Raw genomic sequence first — 21,451 nt, 5'->3', positions numbered from 1 at the left:
AGAAAAGACAGCCTCTTTAATAAGTGGTGCTGGGAAAACTGGACAGCTACTTGTAATAGAATGAAATTTGAATACTCCATACATAAAAATAACTGAAAATGGATTAAAGACCTAAATGTAAGGCCAGACACTGTAAAACTCTTAGAGGAAAACATAGGCAGAACAGTCTGTGACATAAATCACAGCAAGATCCTTTTTGACCCACATCCTAGAGAAATGGAAATAAAAGCAAAAATAAACAAATGGGACATAATGAAACTTAAAAGCTTTTTCACAGCAAAGGAAACCATAAACAAGATGAAAAGATAACCCTCAGAATGGGAGAAAATATTTGCAAATCGATGCAACTGACAAAGGATTAATCTCCAAAATATACAAGCAGCTCATTCAGCTCAACAATCCAATCCAAAACTGGGCAGAGGACCAAAACAGACATTTCTCCAAAGAAAATGTACAAATTGCCAAGAAACACATGAAAGGATGATCCACATTATTAATCATTAGAGAAATGCAAATCAAAACTACAATGAGGTATCACCACACACTGGTCAGAATGGCCATCAACAAATATCTACAAACAATAAATGCTGGAGAGGGTGTGGAGGAAAAGGAACCCTCTTGCTATGTTGGTGGGAATGTAAATTGATGCAGCCACTATGGAGAGAAGTATGGAAGTTCCTTAAAACACTAAAAATAGAACTACCATATGACCCAGCAATCCCACTGGGCATATACCCTGAGAAAACCATAATTCAAAAAGAGACATGTACCACAATGTTCATTGAAGCACTATTTACAATAACCAGGACATGAAAGCAACCCAAGTGTCCACTGACAGATGAATGGATAAAGAAGATGTGGCACATATATACAATGTGATATTACTGAGCCATAAAAAAGAAATGAAATTGAGTTATTTGTAATGAGGTGGATGGACCTAGAGTCTGTCATACAGGGTCAAGTAAGTCAGAAAGAGAAAAACAGATACCATATGCTAACAACTTTATATGGAATCTAAAAAAAAAAAAAAATTGGTCCTGAAGAACCTAGGGGCAGGACAGGAATAAAGACTCAGACGTAGAGAATGGACTTGAGGTCATGGGGAGGGGGAAGGGTAAGCTGGGACGAAGTGAGAGAATGGCATGAACATATACACACTACCAAATGTAAAATAGATAGCTAGTGGGAAGCAGCTGCATAGCACAGGGAGATCAGATCGGTACTTTGTGACCATCCAGAGGGGTGTAATATGGAGGGTGGGAGGGAGATGCAAGAGGGAAGGGATATGGGGTTATATGTGTACATATAGCTGGTTCACTTTTCTATACAGCAGAAACTAACACAACATTGTAAAACAATTATAGTCCAATAATGGCCTTAAAAAAAAAAGAAAGAAAGATATGTCTTCTGTGCCTAAAAATAAATAAACAAATAAATAATAAATGTTTGCAGAGAAGACGTGCTTGGCCATCTGTAGGGAACAATAGAGACCGATTTCAAACTAATTCTGGTTTCTAGCCAAGGTGTATAGCAGTATCTTTCATTCTAGTGATCTTCATATCAAAACTGGACAGTCACCATAAGGAAGGAAAAAAATAAAAGCCTGTTTCATTCACAAACAATGATGCAAAAATACTAAACAAAATATGAAATATAACAGGATAGCAAAAAAGAAAAATCAATTTAACCAATCCAACCCAGCAATATCCAGTTCATTTAACATGAGAAAATATGTCATTCCCACTAAAAGATTAAAGTAGAAAAACTGCATAATCAACTCAATAGATGAAGAAAAACATTTGAGATAAACTAGACATTCAATCATAATTTTCAGCAAAGTTGGATTAGAAGAGAACATAATTAACTTAATAAATGATATCTATCCAAGACTTAAAGCAAACATTAAAAAAAATTAGAGGAAAGCACTATCTTTTAAAAATGATAACTTCAGTTTGGAAAATTGTAGGTTTTGGAGATCTAAGGGTCATCTAAGTGGAAAAGTTTACGAAAAGTTTTATATGTGTATCCAGATTTTAAGATTGTTCTGGGTGTGGAGATATTGATTTGGAGGTTATCAGCACACAAGGGAAAACCCTGTATAGTGAGAAGAGTAGAGAGTCAGTTTTCCATGAAGTGAGCCAGTTCTCTATCATAGTTAATTAAAATCTAGTTAAATAATCCAAGAATAATTAAGAATTTAATATGTATTTTAAAAGAACTGAAGTCAAAGGTTTGCTAAACTCCTGTAGAGCCTCAGTGGAAACTAGATTAAAAAGAAATTCTATAGTCTGAGCTGTAAATATTTAACTAAAATTTCCACAATACCTCCAGTTGTCTTTCCAAACACTTTTTCAATTAAAAAAAAATAATATCTCTCCAGTATTCATAGAATATTTAAACCATGTTCTCAAAGAATCCTATAGATGTCACTCATGCATTATTTATCTCCCTGTATTATAAATACTTATTTTTTTCTCCCTTCACTAATTGTGAGACATCTGAAGGCAGAGTTGGGAGAAATATCTGGCACATGGGAGAAATATCATTGACTTTATTCATAGTAATACATTTATTTGAAGCCTTGAAAAAAATTAAATTGTGGCTGACATTCAACAAATGTTTACTATTAGACCTCACTGAGGTCTAATCATAAACCAAGCTCCTGCCAACATCTGACTCTAAGCCTAGTGTTTGTGCACATTTCACCTGAGTGAAAGTTTAATTGTGCACTTTAAAAAGCACGTACTCTTACTGATCTTGGGTCGCATCAGCCTGCAGCAGTTTGAAGCAGGATTTTGCTTCCCCAGCCAGATATTGAAGTCAGGCCACAGCAATGAAAGCACTGGATCCTAGCCACTAGACCACAAAATCCAGTGGCCAGTGACAAGGCCCTGGTCTGGGGCTTTGTAGAAATGCATTTCCAAAAAAAGACAGAAAATAGTGAAACAAGTAAAATATTTAATAGAAGGATAAAGGGTACGTGTGAATAGACTCATTCACATGCGCAGGCTCAGAGAGAGAGTCGCGCCCTTATTGTAGTTTGAATCACTTATATGGAGCACATTTTTCAGGTTTCCTCTGGCTAATCCTCTTGCTTTGCCTGGCTCTGAGTCCGTATTTGGTTTATCTCAGGGTCCTGCCCTGTGTGCGCAAGCATCTCTTAGCCAAGTTGGATTCCAGTGAAGAGGGCTATGGATAAGTTGACATCACCAACTATGGGGAGGTATCCCTTCCCTTTTTGTCCCCTGAGGAGCCTTTCAATGCATGTGCAGTTGGGAATGTTTCCTTGACTTCGAGAATGAGAGATATGTGATCTCTTTATCTTCTATTTGGGCAGGGTTCAGCTCCTTGCTCCTGCTATTATCTTCATCTTGGAGTATCTGTCCACAGAGGACAAACTCCAGCTGCTCAGCCTGGGGTCCATCTATCTCCTGCCTCAAATCACCCCTGAGAGTTGTGAACTGCAAGAAATCTTTATTGGGAGGATGAAGCGCAAAGGTCTGTCTTCTGTAGCTTCTTCAGGCTGGCATGGGGCTCATAGACCCTACCTAGTTGGGATCACGGAGCTCTCGCTTGTCTCATTAAGGCACCCAGGATGACTTCTGTTGTTATTCCAGCAGGATCTGTTCCAAGGAGTGGCTGGAATCCCTGCATTACTGTCATCTTATCTGGGAAACTGCTGGGTCCTTAAAAAGAACTAAACACGTAGATTAAGAAGCCAGGGAGCAAAGAATTATTGTAACCAGGGGCCCAAGCAGGAGTAAGAACCAGGTTAAGTTTGGTAGCAATTTTGATCCTGGTCCAGATAAAGTCAGCACTTGGGTTACCCTGTCCAGAGGAATGATATCATTTGGTGTAGTCATTACTTTCTCATTTTGGATGATATACAGCATACTGCTTGTTAGAAAAGGTCATTTATAAGATTTTTAGACACCTGCAATGCAATCTGCCTGAGGATTATTACAATAGCCTGATTTAAATATACATTTTCTCACTTTGAAGAATTGTTTTTCTAAAGTGTGTCAAAATTGACTTCTGCTTTTTAATAAAATGAAAAACTAATGTGGTCTCCTATCTCCCTCTCTCAAAAGTAAACCTAGAGATACTGACAGAGTTGACATACTCATAAAATTTTTGAGTGAATACTGAGGAAATGGAAGTCTCACAGTAGTAGAACATATAGCCTAGAGCAGTGGAGGGCATCTTGTTATATATTGGCAACTCAGAATAACCTTTATGTCATACAAGTTTGGGGTCCTCACATTACAGTAAGTCCCTCATTTTTCACCCTTTCACCACTGAGAGGCAGAACAATAGAGTTGGAAGCTCTCTGATGGATGAATTTAGTGAGGAACTCCATTACTACTTTTATTAGGATCCTGTTAAAAAAACAACACTGGGCCTACCTTTGCCAGTCTTCCTGAGCCCATCACCATGAGATTATACAACCAAAGGAAAAAGCTACACTGGGAGTACAGAGAGCTCTGAATAAATAGGTATGAAGCATTTCCTGATGTGTGTAAGAGAAACTCTCAGAACAGAGCTGTATCCTGCCCCATCATCTCACCCCTGCAAGATGCTATCTGGGGTAACAACTTAATATGAAAGAAAAAAATAATTCAAGAAAAAATTATCAGTGAAAAGAGGAATTTTAGGGCTTCCCTTGTGGCGCCGTGGTTGAGAGTCCACCAGCCGATGCAGGGTACACAGGTTCGTGCCCTGGTCTGGGAAGATCCCATGTGCTGCAGAGTGGCTAGGCCCGTGAGCCATGGCCGCTGAGCCTGCGTGTCTGGAGCCTGTGCTCCACAACGGGAAAGTCCACAACAGTGAGAGGCCCGCGTACCGCAAAAGAAAAAAAAAAAAAGAATTTTAAATACTGGTAAAAGAAAAATCTGCTGAGTAAAATACAATGCTTATAAATGTATATTGAGAAAATTAATGTAATTCATCAATGTAGTTGAAAGTTTTATCATATGTTTCTTAAAAACTAATATGTTTGGCCCTCAAAAGATAAGCAAATTTAGTGAAGATTTAAATAATTTAATAATTAGCTACAGTCAATAGATATATATTTATACCAACAATATGAGTGTACTTATTCATACTGATCACCCTTGGAACTTGACAAAATTAAGCAAGTCACAATGGTATCCCAAAGGAACCTTAAATAAAGTCCTAAAAAAAAAATTACACGATGTTTTATGATCAGATGTACTAGATGTCAATAAGAAAGGATAAACTAAAAACTATCATACACTATATATCCATAAAATAAAATAAAATTAAAAATTCTTACATTAAATAGAAAAATGTCTAACAATGTCTAATAAATCAACATGTTATATTAATGATATATTAACATATTGATGTAAATGACAATAACACCTGTACAGTATACTTTCTGTATACTTGATGATATTCCCAGCAATTTATTTATGTACTTTCATGTATTCATTTTTTGCCACTTCATAACCTGGGTTATTAATTGTAGTCAGAATTTACAGACTCAAAGTGATTCAGAGAGAGGTTTTGTAACTTGCTCAGGGTCACATAATTAAGAAGTTGCTGAGATGAGCTATGATCCCAAGTAATCTGACTCCAGAGCTCTCACTACAATTTACCAGTTATGTGTCCCTCAGTACACATCACCCAGTTCTGCCAGGTCCACCCAAGCAATTGCTGAGTCCTACCTCTTCTATTCACTAAATATTTGTATTACTGAGAGTATTTACTGCTGTAACAAAGAGGCTCCTGATGTGTAATAGTTCAAGTCATCTAAAAAATATCTTGTTCAGAAAATATGCCAAAATAAGATATATCTGGTTGATAGATGGCTCCTTCTCATACAGTAATTGTGGGATGCAATCTCTTTTTGTCATGTGGCTTTGCATTAAGCTGGTAAAAAGGTGAGAGCTATTCTTGGAAGTGGCTCATATCACTTTGGCTCAAATGTCATTAGTTAAAATCCATTCATCTGGAAAAGAATAGATATATGTATACATATAAATTAATCACTTTGCTGTACACCTGAAACGAATACAACATTGTAACTCAACTATACTCCAATATCAAATAATTTTTTAAAAAAAATTAGCAGATTACTGAGGAAAGAGTCAGGGTATATAATCTGTCTATATACCATTCATGCTCTTGTATAAGCTACTGCCACTTTACATATAGTTTACTGACATAGTCTCTCAAGTAATCTCTTTTCATTTTTTCTTGACCTCTACAATTTATTCTCTACATTTAATCTAACTTGATCATGTATTTTCTTGCTAACAGTTCTTCAATCTTTTCCATTACCTTTGAAAAGACCTCATGTCCAGCAAGTCCTTGGCCTCCACTTACATTTTCAACCTCATCATGCTCCAACTCTTCTTTTTCTGAGCCTCAGAGGTACATATGTCTTTGCTCCATCCAGCCAAAGATTCTTGTATGTCCTGATTCATCTCCCTAGCATACCATCCCACATTCTTTCCTGGCCAGTTTGATTTCATTCTTTAGAACCAACAAAGACCTCGGTTCCTAAATGAAACTGCCATGATATCTCCCATTTGAAGCATGTTTAAAATTTTGAAGAATTGCTTCTCTCATATTTTTGCTGCATGTTTAATATTCTTTCCCTACATCATAACATTGCCATAATTTATTCTAATAATCTAATGTATATTTGCATACATATTAGACTGTTCCAGGATGGACATTAATATATCTGTTCTTCACTGTTTTAACTGCCATACTAGTGCCAGCACAGTACATGCCTTATTTTACAGATATAGAAACATGTCTTCAGAAACCAAGTGAATTGCCATTTTGTTTTCTACTCCACACTTCTCCTTGTATATGGACTCTCTTTACTTACTAATGATAGTTACTAAATAATTCCTAGGACTAACACTGAGCACATTTCAAAGTGAGTGAAATCAAAAGACCTACCAAGCGATGTGATTGTTCTGGATTAAGAAAGTAACTCAAATATTATCTACAGACTCACATATCCAATTTTCTTACTTTAGATAACAGATATTCTGCTTTATAAATTAAGGATATGCATTATTGAGTATTTATGACATGCCAGAAATGTCATGCAAAGAGTATCTTTGTATTTTTTATTTAATTTTTATAATAAAAAAGCACTATTATTTTACAGGGAAATAAAAGAGAAGTTGAGGAACTTTCTGAGGGTCACAGTTAGTCAGTGGAAAAGCCTGCATTCTAGAGTTTATCTGTCTTTAAATGCTTTCCTCATTGCAGACCATCACAGCAGATACCTTTTGACACATGGACACATGATTCAGTCTTGTGGTGTAAATGAAGAGAAATCATTGGGGAATATCTATCATTTGAGACCTGGAAGAAATCGTTTTTTTAATGTTTTCTTCCCATTCTCCCATATAGTACACATCGTATAAGAGAGTACAACATAGTATACATTGTAACAAATAGAGATAAGGAAGCTGGTCTGTTTGAGCTCTGCTCCTAAAAAAAAATTGGGAAATTGAGTCATCTGTAAGTGACTATAACATGTGACTAAATTATCCATAGCTCATATATAATCAATTGTTCCCAAACTAGTTGATTTTTTTCTTTTTGAAAAAGTGGTGAGTTCCCTGGGAAAAAAAAGTGTGACACTTTTTATGTTGCAATTTTTTTTTGTTTTAATCTAAAGTAGCAGAAGTGAAGGAGATCTTCGGAGTGCACCTGAATATTGATTTTCACTTAAAAGGTAAATATAACCAACTTCTCTAAGTAGATGGTAACCACGTTGAAAACACAAAGTATGATTTTTCTATGGGGCTTAAGGGAGGCTGTAGAAGTGGTCTTTAGGAAAAATAAATAAATAAATACTTGTAAGACTATAAGGAACTTTTTTTTTCTGGGGAGGGGGGTGCATGCCACATGTTATTCAGGGTCTTATTTCCTCGACCAGGGAATGGGAATCAAACCCGTATCCCCTCCAGTGGAAGCATGGAGTCATAACCACTGGACTGCCAGAGGAGACCCTAAAAGGAACTATTCTATAAGGAGTAGTGGACTTCTGAAATTTTAGTGGGAATTTCTATGGAAAAATTTTAAATTTTATGGAGTATACAAATGTTATCTTTTGGGGGTACAACAAGACAAGATCCACTACAGATTGTTGTCAGAGTCTGGTTTAATATCTATGGCTTCTGTCTAATCTTTGTTAAGTTGATCACACTATCTCGAAGAATTGGTGTATGTTCTTCTAATATATTCTAGTTTATATTTGCAGTCTACCATCTTGTTCAGTCATTAACTAGGTTACCAAGAGTTGTACATAAGAAGAAACTGGTCTCTTAAATATCAAAGAATCCTGAATCATCTTTGTTCTTCATCACTGGATAGAAGAGAAGTTGGGGAGAAATGTGATTGCTTCCCACTTCATATCCAAAACCTAGAATTCATTTAAATACACCAAACATTTATTGTGTGCCCCCCTTTATACAAAAACATTGCATTTCTACAAGATGCAGGGAATACTAAGATGAAAAAAGATAAGGTCCATGCCCTTTAGCTGGATCGCTTAGCAAGCAGGATTAGAAGAATGAACTTTCAAATAGTGAGGATTTCTCTTGTAAGAAAAGGTGGCAATAACAGCAGGAGAGAATACCAAAAAGCTGTTGAAGGATGAGGTGAAATAAGGAAACTACAGGTATTTGAGCAGAAGGTGATCCTAGTACAACACAAAACAATTTCACATAGTCAAGGATGTTTGGAAAGTAGAAGCAACAGACAGACCACCCTGTGTGTGATCATCTGAGATGCACTGGCTTAATTTCAGCAAAACTGTCATGCAGCCTCAAGGACAGATCCACAAAAGAGAAAGCTGAAATTGGGCAATAGCTTATAACTTTGTATATCTGTTTGGGGAGAGAAGAGGCTTGGGAAAAGGCCATACATCAGCATGCATGAAGGGGCAACCAATATGTTTTCATCAAATTACTAATAAAAAGGATAATGTCAACACCTGCTAAGAAAAGCAAAGACTAAATCTGTTCTCTACATGAAAAGTGTCAGGCATTGGCTTTCAGCTTCCTCAAAGTTTGTCAGCAGATTGTGCTACTGAATATACCCTGGTTTTCAAATGTTGAGGAAGTGCTCTGAATCCATAATGGGATTTCTTATTTCAGTATTTGACATCTGAGAAAGAGAATGGCCACAAATTGAAATTATGTGTTTCACAAAATATATGTGTGTGTGTGTGTGTGTGTGTGTATATACACACACACACATGCACATAGATATAAGTGATTATAAATTTACATATAAATAAAAGAAACTAACTTTAAAGTTAAAAGCATGAGCCTCATGAGATAAAACATTTCTGTATTTGGAGTCTTTTGTTTCCAAATAATATAAATTCTATTAAATTTTATTAAAAAAAAGACAATGAGTGGAAGGAAGAAGAGGAGTAGGAGGGAGAAAAGGAAGGAAGGGAAGGAGAAAGGAGGAAAAGTGAAATGTTTTATTAAAATATAGAAATAAATTACAGTTCACTGAGATTGGTTCAATTTCCTGAGACTACACTAGAAACTGGAAAGATACTGAATCCCAAGGCAGATGTAATTCAGTCTTCTTTCTAGTCCTGAGTGACAGCCTGTTGTAGCTCCTCTCTAGGCATATGCTCTGTTCTTCTCTTTTACTTCTCCAATTTTCCCTGTGCAGAGCTGACTACGGGAGCCCCACAAATCAAGCATTAGGAGAGGACCATGAATATTTCACAATCCCAAGTACAAATTCAGAAGACAATGATTCTCACTGGCCCAGTTTGGATCAGGTGCCTCACCCTCCTTTCAGGTATGGCTAAGGATAGAGTCATGATTGTCAGGGCTCACATCTCAAGGTGGAAAAAGTTCTCAGAGAAATGGAAGTGGATTTTGCTCCACACAAACAATTTAAGCATAATTTTAATAATTCCATTCTCATATATGAAATTAGTGAGATCTCACATGTATATATGAATAGTGTATTATAATGAGAAATATTCTTTGAGAGCATTCCTCCAAACTTAACAACATAGTCTCAATTAAGCCACTAATATTATTAAAACCTTTATTCAGGAATATTTGATATGTGATTAAATTACACTTAAAGTAAAAAGATACATAAATTTTCATATTAGATTTTCACATGAAAGCACATCAAAACTAAGGCAATGAATATATATATATATATATATATATATATATATATATATATATATATATATATATATATATATATATATTTGCCAAAACTTTCCTCATACCTCTTTATAATTTTCCAAATTGCTCCTTCCCAAACACTCCCTCCATCCTAGGCAACCACTGGCATACTTTCTGTTGTTCAGAAACAGATTTTTATTTTTTTAGAAATGTATATGAATAGATTGATAAAGAATCTATTCTTTTGTGTCTTCTTTCTCTCAACATACTTTTTTAGATAATTTATATTGTTGCATATATTCAGTATTTCATTTCTTTAATTGCTGAGTAGTATCCTCTAGTATTGATAGTCCAAAATGTGTTTCTTCACTCTCCTATTGATGGACATTTGGGTTATATCTAGTTTGGGGATTTTACCCACAAACAGGTTATGAACATTTCTGTACATGTCTTTGTGTGGGTATATATTTTTATTTATCTGAGGTAAATACCTAGATGCAAAATGCCACTATATGTTTTCTAAAGCAATAGTTTTAATTTGTATTCCATCAGCAGTGTGCGAGAATTCTAATATTCCTTAGCTTGTCTGTGTTTGGTATGTTCAATCATTTTAAATTTAGTCATTCAAATATATGTGTAGTATAAACTAATTGTGGTTTTAATTTACAATTCTCTTTTGACTAGTGATGTTGTCATAGCCATTTGTGATTATTTTCAAAAATATATTTTTCTTGGTAATTCAAATCTTTTTCCCATTTTTAAAGTTTGGTTGTTTGCTTTCTGATTATTGAGTTATAAGACTTTCTTATATATTCTACATACAATCTTTTTGTTAAAAATATATATTTTGCAAACTGGACACAGTTTGTGTCTTACTTTTTATGATATCCAATTTATTGATTTTTTCTGTTATCATTCATATGTTTTAAATCATATTTTAAAATTATTTGTGAAAGCGAAGGTCATCACAATTCTCTACTAAATCTTTGCCTAGATATTTAAATTTTTCCTTATTACATTTATAATATGATACATTTATAGTTAATATTTGAATATAATATCAGGTAAGTACTAAAGTCTTTTTAAATATTTCATATGGCTATCCAGTTGTTCCAACATCATTTGTTGAAAAACTTATTTTGAAATTGAATTTCCCTGGCATGTTTGTCAAAAATTAATTTTCCATATACATATATGCAGGACTATTGGGTTCCACTGATTTAAGTGTCAATTTTTAGTACAATATCCCATTGACTGTATCACAGTAGCTATATTAAGAAGGGTTGAGGTCAGATATTGTAAGTTCTAAAACTTTATTGTTCTCTTCAACATTCTTTTAACTATTCTAGGTACATCACATCAAGTCTAATTTCTCTCAGCAATGTTTTGTAGTAGTCAATGGAAAAGCTTTACATGTCAAATATATACCTATTTATTTGTTAAATATTCCCAAGTTTTATTGAATCTCACTATCTCTGCCTTTTAATTGGGGATTTGAGACCATTTATGTTTGATTTAATTATCCATATAGTTAGATTTAAATCTAACATCTTTTTATTTGCCCCATCTTATTTTTTCCCCCTTTTTCCTCTTTACTAATTTCTTTTGGAGTAATTAGATATTTTTTTCATGATTCCATTTTCCTCCTTTGTTCACCATTTAGCTAAAACTGTTTTGCTTTTCTAGTGATTCCTTAAGTTTTATAGTATACATCTTTAAATTAATACATTCTAACTTCAATAAAGATTATATCACTTCACACATAATATTAAACACCTGTAACAATATTTCCATCCTGTTTGCTTTCGTGTCATTTGTTCTCAGATGTCTTACTTCTATCTTTTTTTATTAATCCCACATATATTTTTTTAATGTAAGCAGTCAATTATATTTTAAAGATATATTTTAAAATAATATTTTGTATGTATCCACATAATTCCACTTCTGATGTTCTTAATTACTTTCTATAGACAAAGATTTCCATCTGGTTTAATTTGTCCCTTATCTGTAAGAATTTAACACTCTTTTAGTTCAGGTATGCTGATAATAAATTATTTCAGCATTTGTATTTCTCAAAATATATTAATTTATCTTTGTTTTTGAAAGATTTTTTGGGGATATAGAATTTTAAGTTCAAAGTTTTTACTTTTTAAAGCATTAAAGATTTTGTTCCACTATCTTCTTTGCTGTGATTTTTCTAACAGGAAGTTTGTTGTAATTTTTACATTAGTCAATGTTTTTTCTCCTTGCTGCTTTTAATATTTTCTCTCCATCACTGGTTTTAACAGTTGTATTATACTGTACTTTAACATAGTTTTACTCAAATTTTTCTTGATTGTGTTTCATTGGGCTTCTTGAATACATAGATTTTTATTTTTGATCAACATTTTAAAAGGTAATTATAAATTGAAATGTTTTAAATTACATTTTATTGGAGTATAGTTGCCTTACAATGTTATGTTAGTTTCTACTGTACAGCAAAGTGAATCAGCTATACATAAATGCATATCCCTTCTTTGTTTGGATTTCCTTCCCATTAAGGTCACCACAGAGCATTGAAGAGTTCCCTGAACCATATAGTAGGTTCTCATTAGTTATCTGTTTTATACATAGAATCAATACTGTATACATCAATCCAAATCTTCTGATTCATCCCACCCCCACTTTCCCCCCTTGGTGTCCATATATTTTTTCTCTATATCTGTGTTTCTATTTCTGCTTTGCAAATAAGATCACCTATACCATTTTTCGAGAGTCTACATATATGCATTAATATACGATATTTGTTTTTCTGTTTCAACTTACTTCACTCTGTATGACAGTCTCTAAGTTCATCCATGTCTCTAAAAATGACCCAATTTTGTTCGTTTTTATGGCTGAGTAATAATCCATTGTATATATGTACCACTCCTTCTTTATCCATTCTTTTGTTGATGGACATTTAGGTGGCTTCCATGTCCTGGCTATTGTAAATAGTGCTGCAATGAACATTGGGGTGCATGTGTCTTTTTGAATTATGGTTTTCTCTGGGTATATGTTCAATAGTGGGATTGGTGGATCATACAGTAGTTTTATTTTTAGTTTTCTAAGGAACCTCCATACTGTTCTCCATAGTGGCTCTATCAATTTACATTCCCACCATTTTTTCTGTTTCCTTTTTTTTTTTTCTCATCTATTTATTCTCCTTTGGGAGCAGTAGACAAATGTACCGTAGGCTTAAATTTTTCCCAAAGACACAAATGTAATTATTTAGTTTTTATTTATTTTTTCTACTCTGCAGGTTGCATTTTTTTTTTTGTTTTTTTTTTTGTTTTTGCGGTATGTGGGCCTCTCACTGCTGTGGCCTCTCCCGTTGCGGAGCACAGGCTCCGGACGCGCAGGCTCAGCGGCCATGGCTCACAGGCCCAGCCGCTCCGCGGCATGTGGGATCTTCCCGGACCAGGGCACGAACCCGTGTCCCCTGCATCGGCAGGCGGACTCTCAACCACTGCGCCACCAGGGAAGCCCCAGGTTGCATTTTTGATACCATTGATATGCATTGAAATTCACAAATCTGTTTTCTGCAGTGTCTAATCCAAAATTAACTCTCCTGGGTTTTGTGTGTCTTAGACATTGTATTTTTTATTTTGAAAATTCTGATTTCCTTCTAAACATACATATTATTTTCTTCTCCACCTCAGTGGCCATATAGAATGAGTTATAAATGCTATTTTCATGTCCTTAACTATTAATTCTACTTTTTGTATCATTTCTGATTTTGTTTCTAGTAATTAACTTTTCTCCTTATTTGGACTCATATATTCCTGCTTTATAGCATACTTGTTAATTTTGCCATACATTTTTAGTTTTACCTTGCTGGGTGCTGGATGTTCTTCTATTCATATAGGTCATCTTAAGCTGTGTTTTGGAACATAATTAAGTTTCTTACAAATTATTTCACTATTTAAAGGCTTGCTTTTAAATGTTGTTAGGTTGAACCAGAGTTATATTTACTCTAGAGCTTTTTATGTTTATTTTTTTCTGTTACTGTGGCAATATACTTTTGAGTTTCCTACCTGATGCTCTATGAAATATGAGTTTTCTTACTCAAGCTGAAATTAATATAAACTATTCTTGATCCCTTGTGAGCTGTAAACATTTGTCTCTGCTCCCATTGTGTAGTTCTCTTCTTGGTATTGGGTAATTTCTTTGCATGCATTAGAAGGTCAAGACTCAGTTGTAGATTGAAGGTGGTCCATCACAGTAGTTTGGAGTTCTTATTCATTTTGTAACTCGTTCCCCGTTGGTACTCTGCTCTCTTCCCTCTGGCCATCTTGGCCTCTATGAACTCCTATTTTCTTCTCCTTAATGCAGGAATACTGCCAGGGTTTACCAGTGTTACTCTTCCCTGTGCCCTCAGCCTGGAAACTCTCTTAGTAAGATGGCAAATTACAGGGTTCATCTTATTGAGTTCTTCTTTCTAAAGAATCAGTGTCCCATAATGCCCAATATTCAATGTCTGAAAAACACTTATTCATATATTTAGTCCACAATTTAGTCATTTCAGGTAAGAAGGTAAATCTATTCCCTCTTACATCATCTTGTTCAGAGATACATAAAAATTTGAATCCCTACAATTGATTTTATGCTTTCTACTTTAGAATTATATAGTCTATCCATAGATAAAGATTATTTATTATTCAGATAAATAATAAGCAAAAGTAAAGATTAAAATACTTCAGGTTTAACCATTCTTGATTATTCAACCTAAATATCATAGTATTTATGGATTCTGGTTAGTACATATTTAAGCTAAATAATCACTCAGAGATTGGAAACAAGATGGCAGAGTAGAAGGACTTGAGCTCACCACCTCTCATGAAAGCACCAAAATCACAACTAACTTCTGAACAATCATCAACAAAAAAGACTGGAACCTACAAAAAGGATATCCTACATCCAAAGACAAAGAAGAAGCCACAACAAGAGAGAAGGAGGGGTACATTCCTGATACAATTAAATCCAACGTCCAATGGGTGGGCAACCCACAAACTGGAAACTAATTATATTACAGAGTTTTTTCCCAGAGGAGTAGGAATTCTGAGCCCCACATCAGGCTCCCCAGTCTGAGGTCTGGCATCAGTCAGGAGGAGGAGCCCACAGAGCATTTGACTTTGAAGGCCAGCAGGGCTTTATCAGAGGAACTTTACAGGACTGGCTGAAACAGAAGATATACTCTTGGAAGCTGTACACAAGGTCTCTTGCACACTGAGACCCAGAGAAAACAGTGACTTGCTTCATCCCCCATAAGAATAGTGTCCACAGGATAGATGTCAAGTTCAACAGGAGCCACGTGTTTGGAAGTCCCTTCAAACTGTGAGTTGGGGAACCCGGACAAGCCAGGAACCATGCCCTGGTGTCCCCCTATGGCTCAGGGCTCGAGAGGGGCACCACAGGTAACACACTGCCTCTGCCTCTTGTCTCTGGGAATGTAGGTGGTGGCTGTGGCTCTCTCTGGGGATGAGCACACCAGTGGTGGAGGTACCAGGGGACACTCATTGCTGTGAGGTCTTCTGGAGGCCACCATTTTGACACCAAGAGATATACTTATGCAACAGCCTGTAGGCTCCAGTCCTGAGACTCCTGAGGCCCAACAACCAACAGGGGAAGAACACAGCCTCATCAATCAACTAACTTAAGTCTTTCTGAGCCCACAGATGCCTCTAAACACACCACTTGACATGACTCTTCCCACAAGAGGAACAAGACCAAGTTCCACCTACGAGTGTGCAGGCATCAGTCCCTCCCACCAGGAAGCATGCACAATCTTCATCACTTAAGCCATCATCACTCACTAGGGGGCAGACATCAGAAGCAAGTGTAGAAACAATCCTGTAGCCTGTTAAACTGAGAATACAAACACAGAAATTTAGACAAAATGAGATGACAGAGAAATATATTCCAGACGAAGGAACAAGATAAAACATGAGAACAATTAAATGAAGTGGAGAAAGGCAATCTACCTGAAAATGAGTTCACAGTAATGATAGTAAATATGATCCTAGATCTCAGGAAAAAAAAAAAAAGGAGGCACAAACCAAGAAGATACAAGACATATTTAACAAAGAGCTCGAAAATATAAAGATATAAAAAACCAACAGAATTGCACAATATGATAACTGAAATTAAAAATATACTAGAAGGTATCAATGACAGAATTAATGAGGCAGAAGAATGGATAAGTGGCCTGGAAGTAAGAATATTGGAAATCACTGCCTCAGAAGGGAATAAAGAACAAAGAATAAAAAGAAATGAGGACAGATTATGAGACATCAGAGACAACACTAAGTGCACAAAAATTTGCATTATAGGGGTCCAGGAAGGAGAAGAGAGAGAGAAAGGGCCTGAGAAATTATTGGAAGAGAAAATAGCTGAAAATTTCATTAATATGGAAAAGAAAAGTGTCTCCCAAGGTCAGGAAATTCAGAGAGTTCCATACAGGAAAAACCCAAAGAGGAACATTCCAAGACACATATTAATCTAATTGACAAAAATTATAGACAAAGAGAAAATATTAAGAGCAACAAATAACATACAAAAGAATCCCCATTATGTTATCAGCTGATTTTTCAGCAGAAACTTTGCAGGCCAGAAGGAAGTGGCACAATATATTTAAAGTGATGAACGGGAAAAACCCACAACCAAGAATATTCTTCCCAGCATGGCTCTTTTTCAGATTTGACAGGGAAATCAAAAGCTTTACAGACAAGAAAAAGCTAAAAGAATTCAGCACCACCAAACCAGCTTTAGAAAAAATGATAAAAAGAATTTCTTTAGGCAGAAAAGAAAAGCCCACAAATAGAAGCAAGAAAATTACAAAAGGGAAAACTCAGCAGTAAAGGCAAACATAAAATAAAGGTAGAAAATCATCCATGCACAAATATGGTATCAAAACCAGCAATGAAGGATATTGGAAATGCATTTGAAAATAAGAGACCAGCAACTTAAAACAATCTTGTATATATAGAGAGTGCTATATCAAAACCTCATGGTAATTGGAAAACAAAAATCTATGATAGATATACATACAAATAAGAAAAAGGAATTCAAACACAACACTAAAGATAGACATCAAATCACAACAGAAGAGGACAAAAGACAAAGGGAAGAAAAAAGAAAAACCTACAAAAGCAAATCCAAAACAAGTAACAAAATGGCAAAAGAAACCATACATAACAGTAATTACCTTAAACATAAAGGGATTAAATGTTCCAACCAAAAGACATAGACTGGCCGAATTAACACAAAAAAAGACTCATATATATGCTCTTTACAAGAGACCCATTTCAGATCTAGGGACACAAACAGACTGAAACTGAAGGGATGACAAATGACATTCCAAGCAAATAGAAATCAAAAGAAAACTGGAATAGCAATACTCATATCAGAAAACAATAGACTTTAATTAAAGACTGTTACAAAAGTCAAGGAAGGACATTATATGATGATCAAGGGATCAAATAAAGAAGAATATATACTAATAAAAACCTCCTGTATAAAAAATAAATTAATTAAATTAAAAGAAAAATAAGATATAATAATTGTAAACATATATGCACCCAACGTAGGAGCACCTCAATAAATATAGGACATGCTAAGAGCCATAAAAAGAGAAATTGACAGAAATGTAATAATAGTGTGGGAATTTAACACTCCACTTACTCCAATGGACAGATCATCCAGACAGAATCAATAAGGAAACACAGGCCTTAAATGACACATTAGATCAGATGGAATTTGTTGATGTTTATAGAGCAATCCATATGAAAGCAGCAGTATGCACATTTTTCAAGTGCGTATGGAACATGCTCCAGGATATATCACATGCTGGGCCATAAGGCAAGCCTCACTAAACTTAAGAAAATTTAAATCATACCAAGCATCTTTTCCAACCACAAAACTATGAGATTAGATATCAACTACAAGAAAAAAATTGTAAAAAAACACAAACACGTTGAGATTAAATAATATGCTAATAAGAAACCAAGGGATCACTGAAGAAATCAAAGAGGAAATAATATGTAGAAACAAATGAAAATGAAAACACAATGATACAAAACCTATGGGATGTAGCAAAAGCGGTGCTAAGAGGGAAGTTCATAGCAATACAACCTTACTGCGTGAAACAAGAAAAGTCTCAAATAAACAACTTAAACTTACACCTAAAACATCTAGAGAAAGAAGAATAAGTAAAACCTAAAGTGAGTAGGAGGAAAGAAATCATAACAATCAGTGCAGAAATAAATGATATAGAGACTAACATTAGAAAAGATCAATGAAACTTACAGCTGGATTTTTTGAAAAGATAAACAAAATTGATAAATCTTTAACCAGACTCATCAAGAAAAAAGGGAGAAGACTCAAATAAATAAAATTAGAAATGAAAAAAGGGAAGTTACAAGACACCACAAAAATACAAAGGATCCTAAGAGATTACTACAAACAACTGTACTTCAATAAAATGGACAACTTGGAAGAAATGGACAAATTCTTAGAAATGTACTATCTCCCAAGATGGAACCAGGAGGAAATAGAAAATATGAACAGAACAATCACGGGTACTAAAATTTTAAATGTGAATAAAAACTCCCACCAAGCAAAAGTTTAGAACCAGATAGCTTCACAGGCAAATTCTATCAAATGTTTAGAGAAGAGTTAATACTTATCCTTCTGAAACTCTTCCAAAAATTTGCAGAGGAAGGAACACACCCAAACTCATTATATGAGGCCACCATCACCCTGATACCAAAACCAAACAAAGATACCACAGGAAAAGAAAATTACAGGCCAGTATCTCTGATGAACATAGACACAAATATCCTCAACAAAGTACTAGCAATCCGAATCCACCAATACATTAAAAGGATCATACACCATGATCAAGTGGGATTTATCCCAGGGAATCAAGGATTTTTCAATATCCATAGATCAATCAGTGTGATACACCACATTAACAAAGGAAGATTAAAAATCACATGATCATCTCAATAGATGCAGAAAGAGCTTTTGACAAAACTCAACTCCCATTTATTTAAAAAACTGTCCAGAAAGTGGGCATAGAGGGAACCTGCCTCAACATAATAAAGGCCATATATGACAAACTCACAGCAAATATCATTCTCAATATTGAAAACCTGAAAGTGTTTCCTCTAAAATCAGGAGCAAGACAAGGATGTCCATTCTCGCCACTACTATTAAACAGTTTTAGAAGTTCGAAACATGGCAATCAGAGGAGAAAAATAAACAAAAGTAATACAAATTTGAAAAAGAAGTTAAATTGTCACTGTTTGAAGATGACCTGATACTGTACATAGAAAATCCTAAAGAAGCTACCAGAAAACTACTAGAGCTCATTAATGAATTTGGCAATGGTGCATGATACAAAATTAATACACAGAAATGTCTTGCAATTCTATACACAAACAAGAAAAGGTAAGAATGAGAAATTCAGAAAGCAATACCATTTACAGTCAAATCAAAAAGAATAAAATACTTATGAATATGCCTTCCTCAGTTGGCAAAAGACTTTGACTCGAAACTATAAGATGTTGATGAATGAAATATGAGATGACACAAACACATGGAAAGATATACCATGTTCTTGGACTGGAAGAATCAATATTGGCAAAATAACTATATTACCCAAGGAAATCTACAGATTCACTGCAATCTCTATCAAATTACCAGTGGCATTTTTTTCCAGATCTAGAACAACAACAACAACAAAAACTTAAAATTTGTTTGGAAACACAAAGACCCTGAATAACCAAACCTACCTTGAGAAAGAAAAATGGAGCGGGAGGTTCAGGCTGCCTGAGTTAAGATTATACTATAAAGCTACAGGAATAAAAACAGCATGTAACAGGCACAAAATCTTATAGATAAATGGAACAGGATAGAAAGCCCAGAAATAAACCCACACACCTGTGGTCAATTAATCTATGACAAAGGAGGTGAGAATATAAAATGGAGAAAAGACAGCCTCTTCAAGAAGTGGTGCAGGGAAAACTGGACATCCACATGTAAAAGAAGAAGTTAGTTCATTCTCTAACACCATACACAAAAATAAACTCAAAATAGATTAAACACCTAAATGTAAGGCTGGATACTATAAAACTCTCAGAGGAAAACATAGGCAGAACACTCTGACATCAATCTCAGCAATATCTTGGTGAATCCATGTCCTCAAATAATGAAAAATATATATATATATATATAAACAAATGGGACCTAATGAAACTTAAAAGCTTTTGTACAACAAAGGAAACTGTATTTGTTGTAAAGCTTCTTTGGTGGTGCTCAATTCTCTTAGCTTTTGCTTGTCTATAAAGATTTTGATTTCTCCATTGAATCTGAATGAGATCCTTGGTGGGCAGAGTATTACTGGTTGTAGGTTTTTCCCTTTTGCCATGTTAAATATATCTTGCCATCCCGTCTGGCCTGCAGAATTTCTGGTGAAAAATCAGCTGATAATGTTATGTGGATTCCCATGCATGTTATTTGATGTCTATCCCTTGTTGTTTACAATATTTTTAAGTTTAATTTATTTTGTGTCCTAGTGTGTTTCTAATAGTGTTTATGTTGTATGGAACTCTCTGCACTTCCTGGTCTTAGGTGGATATTTCCTTTCCCATGTTAGGGAATTTTTCCACTGTAATCTCTTCAAATATTTCTTCAGACCATTTCTTTTGCTCTTCTTCTTGTGCAGCCCATATAATTCAAATGTTGGTGCATTTAATGTTGTCCCAGAGGGCTCTGAAACTGTCCTCAATTATTATCACTCTTCTTTCTTTATTCTGCTCCTTGGCAGTTATTTCCGTCATTCTATCTTCCAGCTCCCTTATTCACTATTCTGCCTTGGTTATTCTACTATTGATTCCTTCTAGTGTATTTTTCATTTCAGTTATTGTGTTGTTCATCACTGTTTGTTCTTTAGTGCTTCTGCTCTTTGTTAAATATTTCTTCTATTTTCTTGATCTGTCCCTTCTTTCTATTTCCAAGATTTTAGATCATCATTACTCTGAATTCTTTTTCAGATTGGCTGCCTATTTCAACTTCAGTTATTCCTCTTGTAGATTTTTACCTTGCTCCCTCATCTGAAACATATATATATATATATATATATATATATATATATATATATATATATATATATATATATATATATAAATTCAGAATTTCTTTTTTTAAGGTCTTCATTGGAGTATAATTGTTTTACAATGGTGTGTTAGTTTCTGCTTTAT

The sequence above is a fragment of the Mesoplodon densirostris genome, chromosome 17 (assembly GCF_025265405.1).
Source record: "Mesoplodon densirostris isolate mMesDen1 chromosome 17, mMesDen1 primary haplotype, whole genome shotgun sequence".
NCBI lineage: Eukaryota > Metazoa > Chordata > Mammalia > Artiodactyla > Ziphiidae > Mesoplodon > Mesoplodon densirostris.
The sequence above is the reverse complement of the archived record's forward strand: the minus strand, read 5'-3'. Positions refer to the sequence as shown.